Below are 10,953 nucleotides of genomic sequence, written 5' to 3'. Positions count from 1 at the left end.
TGGGGGGGGGGAAGCCGGGGTAAAGGGGGTGGGGGTGGAGGTGGGGGGGCAGCGGGGGGAAGGGGGTGGGTGGGGTAGTTAGTTATTTTTTTTTTAATATATAATAATAATATATTTTTTAAAATTTTAAATTATTTCTATATAATACAAATTAAATAATATGTTGAATCTAGACCTTTTATTTTTTCAAAATCTAACGGTTGAGATTAATTGATTAGATCTAACGATTAATATTTGATCAAAAAAATCCAACGGTCATTAGAATAAGAAATAATATATATTAAGTAAGGGTATAACGGTCATTTTCTAAAAAATTAACACCGTTAGTTGGATTTAACGGAGAGGGGGCGATTGAGCTGAGTTTACAAAACACATGGGAGCTTTTAGCCTATTCTGAAAACAGGGAGGTGCTTTTTGCAGACTTTTTAAAACACAGGAGGGTTTTATGCATTTTGTCCATTTTAAAAATTATAAGGAGGTAAATCGCTATTTATTTTTCATAAGGGGATAATTTACTCATTTGCGATATCACAAAGGGATTGCTTGCATTTTTTTGTCTGTAATTCATGTAGGTGACTTCTAGGCTCAATTAGAAGCATTAGTATGTAGTGAGAATATTATAACATATCAATGTATGCAATTAATTTTTATATAATTATTTAGGGCCATTTATATGCATTAAATCTTACTCATGCAAAAAACAAATAGTCAACAACGTTAGCTGTACACGCACACTTGATGTGTCTATAAAACATCTCAAAATTTTAAATAATAATATTTTCACTAACAATTTTAATATTACATACTCATTTGTTATCTAAGTAAATAACGGAAAAATATATGATCTTAAATAAAATAGCAAGAAAAAACATAAAATGAAAAAGATAATATTTTGACGTAACATGAATATTTTCTTAAATATTATAGAAAGAAAAATATAAAATTATATTTTATTAAATATAATAGAAACAAAAACATAAAACAAAAAAAGATAATATTTTGACATAAAATAAATATATTCTTAAATATAATAGAAAGAAAAAAAATATAAAATTATATTTTTATATAAACATATATTGTCTGAAATATAAGAGAAAGAAAAACATAAAAATAAAAGGATAATATTTTGACATAAAATAAATATTTTTTAAAAATTAAATATTAAAAATTTGAATTGGAAGAGAGGAAAAAAGCGTAAATATATTGAATTAAACAAATATACATAACTAATTAAAAAATTTGATTTTTAATTGAAAATAGTGGAAATAAAAGTTGGAGGATGAAATAGCAAAAAAGAATAAAAACAAGTAGTCAATGAGGCAACAATACCAAATTCTTTGTTCTTCAATTATTAAAAGAATATATATTAGAACTTATTGGAACTCTAATTATTAAAAAACTGTATATATATATATATATATATTTGTTGAATCATGCTATCAATATATACGGTATGATTAATAAGCAAAGTTGAAAAAAATAAAAAATAAAACTGTAGAAGAAGAAAAAGTCGATTGGAGATTTTGTTATTTATTTATTAGGAAGGGTCACTTCACTTAATAAATTAACATACAATCATGTTATAGTATAAATTAAAATATTAATTAAGTTATATTTTCATTAATGAATTTGCTCATGTAATCTCAGATTGAACTTTAGGGAGATCCATTCATAATATTCGATATTTCAATTGAACAACTGCTAATGTGCGATCTTTTCTCCGTCCATATTGATATAATACTATTGCAAGAAGTTTTTACGAGAATAAGGGATATATCATATTTCAGTTTCCCTTATCAAAGAACATGCGTACATTGTGGCGCCAAATTATTTCAAGGTGAAACATCTCAACTTTGTTGTCGTAAAGGATTGATGGTATTGCATCCAATACCATCTCCGATCGAATTGTGAAAATTATTTAATGAACAATCGGCAGAAGGGAGACATTTCAGGGAATATATATGAGCTTACAACCATGTATTCTCTTTCACATTTATGGTGTCCATATTGATTAATATTTGGCACATGTTGGTCAAGGAGTATACGCATTTTGTGCCGATGGTTTAATATATCATCAGATAGAAAGCTTTCCCTCAAATTCAAATCATAGGCGGGGATATATGCAAATATGGATAGTAGAAACTTAGCACAAAATAGACAATTGACTCTTGAAAAATCAAGAGTTGGATAGAAATATACTAATGAAGCTACAAAGGATTCTCAACCAATGTAATCCCTTTGTTAGTGTATTTCGACCACTAGGTCAATGTTCATATTTACCTCAATGCAGACTCATCATCAAAACAACAAGCATATAATTAGTATCAATATGCTCTTCCTATAGCATCTCAAGTTGCTGGAATTATTGTCTATGGTGAAGGAATAGAAAATTTGAACAATCAGGACATTATGATTGAAGCAACGGATGGTTATCTTTTGAATATTCAAGACATTGTTGGTTATTATGATTTTTTTTTTGCAATGTCCTTTACTTCTTTCCCATGGTACATATGGTTGGGATATTAATAACCGAACTATTAATGCAAGATGTTTAACATGTCAAGATTTTTATGCATATATATTCCAGGTTTGATATATGCTTACGTTTTAATGATTTAACTTAATTTATGAAGTAATTTAGAACCAATTCTAACTATTCAGAGATTTAAATATTTAATATTTCATATTCGTGAGAATGACACTTCTTTTGATACTTAAAGGAGGTCATTTGTTACAGCAATATATGGTGGACAATTATGTTAAAATTGAAACTAAAAAAATCTAGATGGTTACATCAACTTCAACATACTACTCGGTCAAAACTTTACCAAGGCCTTCAAGATTGTTTGCATAGTGGTGAAACTAATGTAGGTATAACTTTGTTACTTTCTTCATTTCAATTTAATGATTGATAATGTTACTAAATATATAATAATTATTCTAGAAAATGTGGATCATCGAATATTGCTTCCGTCATCTTTTATCGGAAGTCCACATGATATGTATCAACGGTATAAAGATGCCATAGTTTTGGTACAAGTATATGAAAATTCATATTTAATGCTCGCTATAACATGCAATACAAATTGGGTTGAGATAAAAAAAAAAAAAAAAAAAAAAAGGAGTTGAAGAGAGGACAAACCCCACAAGATTCGCCAAATTTGCTAACAAGAGTATTTTGAGGAAAATTTGAAGAATTTAAAAAGGATACAGTGGATATAGAGAGGTGTTTAGTGAAAGGTCTCTGCTTATACGTATGTTATTGAGGATAAAGAACGAGGATTACCACATAGACACATGTTGGTCGTATTTGAAAACAATGATAAGTTGTGAACTCTTGAAGACTTTGATCAAGTGGTACATGCTGAAATTCCACTAAAGGAATTGGAGCGTGAATTATGTGGAGCTGTTATGAAGCACTTGATTCGTGGGCCTTGTGGTCATTACAATCCTCATTCTTCATGTATGAAAGAAGCCAAATGTAAAAAGAATTTTCTAAAGTCATTTGTGTAATATACTTCTCCAGGAAATAATAAGCCATTTCAAAAGGGGTTTTCCAATAATGCTTTTGAGAAATGTTACACCTGAACTTGGTCTTTGCAATGAAACTCGACTAATATGTCACAATCTTTGCACAAACTTCATAGAAGTAGAGATAATGACAAGGCCGTTAGAGGTACACGGTATATCCTACATCAAATACCTTTCAAAAGTGAAGAGAACTCTGGCTACCATTTATGTTGACACGTGTCCAATTTCCCATCATATTAATTTTTGCTCTTACTATAAATAAAGCTGAAGGCCAGACAATTCCAAATATGGGAATCTTTTTGCGTATCATGTTTTTAGTCATGGACAATTATACTTAGCACTTTCAAGAGAAGATTGAAATGGCCTCTTCGCAAGGATAACCTGCATAAATCGACAGATGGTCCAATTTTTTTTAAATTTTTTTTTCTGATTTCTTGAACTTTTTTGTGCAAAATTTCATTCTTAGAATTTCGCTTTTATATTCATCGACGGAATTGAAGCGTTGAAGGGATTTATTGAGGTTAGTTTTGATTAGAATTGCGTGTATAAGCTTTTGGGTGTACGTTTTGTGTTATTTGGGATTTGTGGACTTTGAGTTAAATTATTATTTCTTGTGCATATTGTGTTTTTAATCTTGAATTTCTAACTTCTACGGAAGTCTTGACAGATTATTTGATATCGAGTATTTAGGGAGATCAACAAAGGAGGAGGAGCAGGTGGCGGAGATGGGCCGATCTCAGATGCTGCAGCTATGGCGGCACAGAAATAGAAAACCCATCTACAGAGAGTGGACATAGACATTGGGAATCTTGTAGACAATTTCGGATTCCTTGTTAATGTGACTCGGATACATAAAATTCCTCTCTTCAACCGTTTGTAAGTTATGAGGTATACTAATAGTGAATAGTGGGATTTGTGAAATTGTTGTTGTTGGTATATCTTCTTGTGAAATGTTTTGATGGTTTGACTTTTCACTGTTTTGAAATTCTTTAAAGTCTAAGCTTACATGAAAAGTAAAAGCTGAATTTGGATTAGATTCAATGTTTTAAAACTCGGATTGATCATCAAATTGGAATATTCAGTAGGTTACAAGTCACTGGTTCAACCGTTGGTCCAACCTTGGTCGAACTGATGACGTCATATATCTGTAATAAATAATTATAAAATAAGTTTAATAATTAAATAATATGAATATACTAAAAAGTTTTGTCTTTTAAATATTTTTCTCTGTGCAATTAATATTTTCAATAATATATGCTTATAATTAAGTAACATAAAACAGATATGTCATGCATCATTCATTCATCATTGGATTTTGATCGAATTAATACTGGAGAAAACTTTAATTTTGAATTTTTATTTATTAAATTGTCATGTTAATTAGGACAAAATGTTCGTTCCACGACCATATATGATCAAACACAAGTGCAAGAAACCAACAAAAAATGGATTAATTCTCTGCATTTTCATATTTAGAGTTTGGTTATTTTCTTGGTTGAAACTTTTGCTATTGCATTTGTCACATCAACAATTCTTGCTGGTTTTTGTCTTAATTGGTTGCAGAAATTGCCCAAAAAATAACTGAAATAATTAAAAGAGAAAGAGAAAGAAGAGAGATTTATACCTCCCGCCCTCCGCAACCACTGTTGTTTCCGCCACCGTCGCTATTTTTCTGGCACTACTGTTGTTTCCACCATTGCTGCTGCACTTGAGAGAGAAGAGATGGATTGAACAAATTGAGCTTTGGACTTTGGAGTTTGGCCCTTGAGGCTTTAGCGTGTTTGGTTGAAGTTGAACTGAAGAGAGGGGAAGAAAATTAGGAGATAATGGACATTTAAGCATCCTTTAAAAATTGGTCAAGACCTAGTCGGTTTACCTGACCCGGGACCGGTTCGAATAGTTCTCTCAAAATAACACGATTTTTTGTTCCCACTGACTTTTGCCTTTTGCCAACTCGTTTTTTAGTTCGGTGAGCGGTTCAGGCGGTCCGACCAGACGGTTTGGGTTGTGTTTTAAAACATTGACTAGATTTATTGATGTTCGTTGATTTGATCTTAGAAAGTAGAACAGGTTGATTTCCCAAACTTGATACCTATCGATTGAGCACTAAATGAGTACCATATATCTGCTTTATTTACTTGTCGTGTTTGAATTCATATGAGAAGCTTTTATAGATTGATTGATGTTGTTATTGATAAATTATTTCCACATCAAGACTTCCATCGCTAAATAGACAGACACTATCTAATACTATAGTTATGCTATTAGCATTCATTGAAAGCCAGAAACTCAAAAACACAAATGAGCATGCTTTTCAACTTTGAGATTCTGCTATATCAAGCTACTATATTCAATAACCATTGTTCTGTCATTTGCATATTTCAACTCGCAAATAACAGGTTCAAGCTACTGACTCGTTGCTCAAGTTGGTGTTGGAACTGAAGCAAACAACTATTTTCTTATTTATGTCTCGGAACGACCATGTAAACCAGGAAATGGAGGAGTTCAATAAACTCGTGAAAAATACAAATGGGAGATTGGCTAGAATTGGAGAAGAGGCAGCTACTAGCCTCAAGGAGCTCGAGTTCCATTACTACCCTTTGACGCTGAGGACGAGCGTTCTAGAATCAGCATTAATTTCATTCAAATTGTTGGAACATATAGTTCATTTGTTGGATTTAGTTGTGAGAATCCTTCTGATGTAACAATCTTTTTCAAATGTTACTCCCTTGACAGATTTTCTAAGGCTGGAAACTCAGAATAGTTATATTTTTCGTGTTGAAATATATGACCGATGTTAAATTGATATACATATAAAGTAAAATCCACTTAATACTTTTTTACTCTCAGTTGCTAAGGCAATCGGAATACGTTGATCAACATACTTTCACTACTTAAGGTTAATTGGATCCACAGTTATGTGTTTATATGATTTTATATCTACACACAATCATTTATGATATGCGAGATCTATATATCAGATAATTAGATGACTTATCCATTGTAGTTTTTCAACAATTGGTAGATAGATAGAGAAAGATAGATATGTGTACATGTTAATGTATTTAATAGGATTTTTTCATGTAATCTCGTATTGGACTTTCGTGAGATCAAACCTCATTCATAGTATTGGACCATTCAATATGATAACCCGCTAATGTGTGATCTTTTCTCCGTCCACATTGATATCATAATATTGCAAGAAATTTTCGCGAGAGTAAGGGATATATCATATTTCAGTTGCCCTTATCAAGAACATGCATACATTGTGGAGCTAAATTATTTCAAGGTAAAACATCTCAACTTTGTGGTCATAATGGATTGAGGCTACTGCATCCAATACCATCTCCAATTGAATTGCGAGAATTATTTAATGAACAATTGGCAGAAGGGAGACGTTTTAGAAAATATATTTGAACTTACAACCACGTACTCTCTTTCACATTTATGGGTGTCCATCTTGATGAAAATTTGGAACATGTTCGTCAAGGAGTATATGCATTTTGCCCATAATTTAATATATCATCAGATAGAAAGCTTTCTCACAACTTCAAATTATATGCAATATATGCAAATGGGGATAGTAGATACAGAGCACGACATAGACAATAGACTTTGAAAAATAAAGAGTTGGGCAGAAATATACTAATGAAGCTACATAGGATTATCAATCAATGTAGTTCCTTTGTTAGTGTATTTCGACTACTAGGTCAACATTCAGATTTACATCAGTATAGACTCATCGTCAAACAACAAAGCATCTAATTAGTATAAATATGCTCTTCCTATAGCATCTCAAGTTGCTGCAATTATTGTCTATGGTGAAGGAATAGAAAATTTGTACAATTAGTATATTATGATCGAAGCAATGGAGGGACATCTTTTAAATATTCAAGACGTTGGCTATTATAATCTTTTGTAATTTCCTTTACTTCTTTCACATGGTATATATGGTTGGGATATTAATAGCTGAACTATTAATAGAAGATGTTTAACATGTCCAGACTTTTATGCATATATATTCCAGGTTTGACATATGCTTAAATTTTAATTATTTAACTTGATTTATAAAATAAATTTAGAACCAATTCTAACCATTTAGAGAATTTAATATTTAATATTTCAAATTTGTGAGAATGACAATTCTTTGATAGTTCAAGGAGGTCGTTTGTTACAGTAACATGTGGTGGACAATTATATAAAAATTGAAACTGAGAAACTTAGATGGATACGTCAACATCAACATACTATTCGGTCAAAACTTTACTAAGGCCTTCAAGATTATTTTTATAGTGGTGAAACTAATGCAAGTATAACTTTGTTTCTTTTTCCATTTCAATTTAATGATTGTTAATGTTACTAAAAAAATAATAAATATTCTAGGAAATGCGGGACATAGAGTAGCGCTTTAATCATCTTTTATTGGAAATCCACGTGATATGTATCAATGGTATCAACATGGTATGGTTTTGGTGCAAGTATATGAAAAGTCAGATTTAATGCTCGCTATGACATGCAATCCAAATTAGGTTGAGATAAAAAGGTAGTTGAAAAGAGGGCAAATCCCACAAAATCGACCAAATTTGCTAACAAGAGTATTTCAAGAAAAAATTGAAGAATTTAAAGAGGATACAACAGATAGAGGTGTTTTGTGAAAGGTCCGTGCTTATAAGTATGCTATTGAGTATAAAAAACGAGGATTACCATATGGACACATATTGGTCATATTTGAAAATAATGATAAGTTGCGCACTCTTGAAGACTTTGATCAAGGTGTATGTTCTGAAATTCCACTAAAGGAAGAGGAGCCTAAATTGTATGAAGCTGTTATGAAGCACTTGATTCATGGGCCATCTGGTCATTACACTCTTCACAATTCATGTATGAATGAAGAAGAATATAAAAAGAATTTTCCAAAGCCATTTGTGTCATATACTTATCGAGAAAATAATAAGCCATTTGATGAAAGAACCGCAAAAAGCGAGTGGATCAGCCCAGGAATGCGCAAGCGGAAGCAGTAATATCAAAATATGTAAATAAAAATGAAACGCAATAAAACTATAATTCCAGGGGGTGTACCCTTGGAGTTCCCGGTCGTTTATGTAGTTAATAATAATACTAATAAAATTAAACAGGATAAATAATTGAATGAAAAGCGAGGAGTACATAAATCATAAATCAAGAATTACCTTTTGATTTGATTTACTTCGAACCTCCTTCATTTGATCCGCTCACGCAAGACTTCTATGTAGAAGCCCTCTAAAGTTGCAGCAACACCACACCAGAACTTGGGATCCCTCAACTCAATTTGCTAGAAAAGAATTGAGGAGAAAAACATACCAAGTGTGTATATGAGAGGGGAAGGCCAAATTGGTGCTAGAGAGGAGGAAATTATTTTGTGTTATTTTGTTATGTATTCATAAGTCATTCCAAATAACTAATAATCCAATTACTCACGTAATTAATTCTCAATTGATTTCTCATCCCTTCTCGATGATTTGTGTGTGACTCTTTAGGTTCACCTTTCAACTAGACTTAGTCTAGTGTCAAACACTATTATTAATTAAATCTAATTTAATTAATAATTCTCGATCGACCTTTGATCAAGAAAGCCCGTCTCCATGGGTGGCCGTCTAGCAACGGTCCATAGTACTGGAGACTAAGCGAATCCATGTAAACTTTTAGGCTCTCGAGTACATACCGTCTCCCGAGCTTAATCTAGGGCATGAAATTGGGTATCGGTTCTTGTCCTGGACTGGGCGTCTATGCTTAATACGTGAGATCATGTTACGCCAAATTGCTTGACATAGGAACCTCTTTTTCCTATTCAACCAATGACTGTGGCCACAGGTTTACAATGTAAATGCATCTCCAAGTGCGTAGGAGATACCTCTGTCATGTTTTGATAAGGGACGGATCCTCTTCTTGGAACTCACCATCCTCGCTATATCTTTAGTACTCCACCACTGTAAATCAAGAACATATCTTTAGTCCTTTTCAGGTACTTAAGTATTGTCTTGACTGCGCTCCAGTGCACCTCCTCGGCGCATGCCTGATATCTACTGGTCACGCTCAAAGCGTACGCGACATCGGGCCTGGTGCACTGGACAACATATTGAATGCTTCCTACGGCTGAAGCATAGGGGATGTCTGATATCCTTTTAAGTTCCTCACCGATCTTTGGAGACTGCTTCTTGGACATCTTAATCCCATGCCTCATGGGAAGGAATCCTCGTTTTGAGTTCTTCATCTTGAATCTCTTCAAGACTTTCTCAATGTACGAGGATTGGGTTAATCCTAACATCTTTCAAGATCTATCCCTATAGATCTTGATACCAAGGATGTAAGAGGCCTCACCCATTACCTTCATGGAAAATTATGTAAACAACCATGCTTTTATATCACCCAACGTCTTGACATCATTTCTAATGAGCAAGATGACATCTACATAAAGTATAAGGTACGCAACCGCGCTCCCACTAATCTTCTTGTATACACAAGGATCGAATTCATTTTTTATGAAATTATAACCCCATATAACTTCATCAAAACGTGTGTTCCAACTTCTGGAAGCTTGTTTGAGGCCATAGATGGACCTTTGGAGACGACGGACCTTCTGTTCTTCTCCAACGGAAATAAAACCCTCCGGCTGATCCATATAGATCTCTTCCTCAATGAAACTATTGAGAAATGTCGTTTTCACATCCATCTTCCATATTTCATAGTCATACCATGCTGCTAAGACAAGCAGAATCCGAATGGACTTGGCCATGGCTACGGGAAAATAGGTTTCCTCAAAATTGATCTCCTGTCGTTGAGTGTATCCTTTTGCCATGAGCCTATCCTTGAAGGTTGTAACCTCCCCGTTACCTCCAAGCTTACGTTTTTAGACCCATCTGCACCCAACAGGTTTAACACTTTTAGGTAGGTCTACAAGGATCTAAACTTGATTTGAACCCATTGAGTCCATTTTAGATCTCATGGCCTCAAGCCACTTATCCGAATCGATGTCCGATATCGCTTCTCCATATGTCTTTAGATCGTTCTCTAATTGACTGGTCAGTCCTAAGAATCCGACCTATCAGGCGGTCGTGATTCCCTAGTCGACCTATGGAGGACTGAAATACTATCACTGAGAACTATAGGATCAAATGATGTTCTTTCATTCTGTTGAGGTGCCTCACTTGTTTCCTCAAGTAGCACCTCATCGCTTCGGCTATCCACAAGAAAACTCTTTTCCAAGAACACTGCATTTCTTGAGACAAAAACCTTTTGCTCAGACGGATCATAGAAGTAGTATCCCTCTGTTTCTTTAGGATATCGATAAACCTACACAAAGTAGACCTTGAGTTTAGTTTATCTCTCACTAGCCTCTTAACGTATGCGGTACTACCCCACACTCTCAAGTACTCGTAGGACGCA

At 33.4% G+C, this 10,953-nt stretch overlaps 1 non-coding gene across 1 annotated transcript; it reads left to right on the top strand.

Moving 5' to 3' along the window:
• The first annotated feature begins 3,838 nt into the window (after positions 1–3,838).
• Positions 3,839–3,943, top strand: LOC148788141 (U6 spliceosomal RNA). Its single transcript, XR_016065651.1, has one exon. It is a non-coding gene; the product is annotated as a U6 spliceosomal RNA (small nuclear RNA).
• Positions 3,944–10,953: the final 7,010 nt, after the last annotated feature.

The sequence above is a fragment of the Sesamum indicum genome, linkage group LG5 (genome assembly GCF_026168435.1).
Source record: "Sesamum indicum cultivar Baizhima isolate 11 linkage group LG5, ASM2616843v1, whole genome shotgun sequence".
NCBI classification, from domain to species: Eukaryota; Viridiplantae; Streptophyta; class Magnoliopsida; order Lamiales; family Pedaliaceae; genus Sesamum; species Sesamum indicum.
This window is presented reverse-complemented; position numbering and strand designations above follow the sequence as displayed.